Source organism: Lipotes vexillifer, unplaced genomic scaffold (assembly GCF_000442215.2).
Source record: "Lipotes vexillifer unplaced genomic scaffold, Lipotes_vexillifer_v1.1 scaffold39, whole genome shotgun sequence".
Lineage (NCBI taxonomy): Eukaryota > Metazoa > Chordata > Mammalia > Artiodactyla > Lipotidae > Lipotes > Lipotes vexillifer.
Window position 1 is genome coordinate 1,207,568 of NW_006787038.1, and position 428 is coordinate 1,207,995.

A 428-nucleotide genomic window follows, 5' to 3' on the forward strand; every position below is an offset into this window, starting at 1 on the left:
CGGTGGGTGAACCGCTCAAGCTATGTACTGTGTCCCCAGATTCTGAGCCCCCAGGCTGCAGTGCACCCTTGATAAATGTGAGTGCGCTGCTGAAGATATGCTGGGTGCTGGATTCTGAGATGTCCCGGCTACAACCTCCTCTCCACCCCTTCGCATCTCCCAGCACCTTTGAGGCTGCATCCAATGAGCCCTGGGTGCCCCATGGAGCTCAGATGAGGGGACCACAGGTCTCTGACTAGCGACCAAGAAGAAGAGAGCACATAAGGACCCCTCTCCCCTTGGGTCTTGGGGATGCAGAGCCTAGAGAAGTTGTCTCCCTGCAGCCCCCAGGCACTGAACTCATGCCCTGGCCATGGTCCTGGCAGCTGAACTGGTACCCACTTTCCTTAGCACAGGGCAGGGTGAGGCTGGGGGCCGGCTGGGTAGAT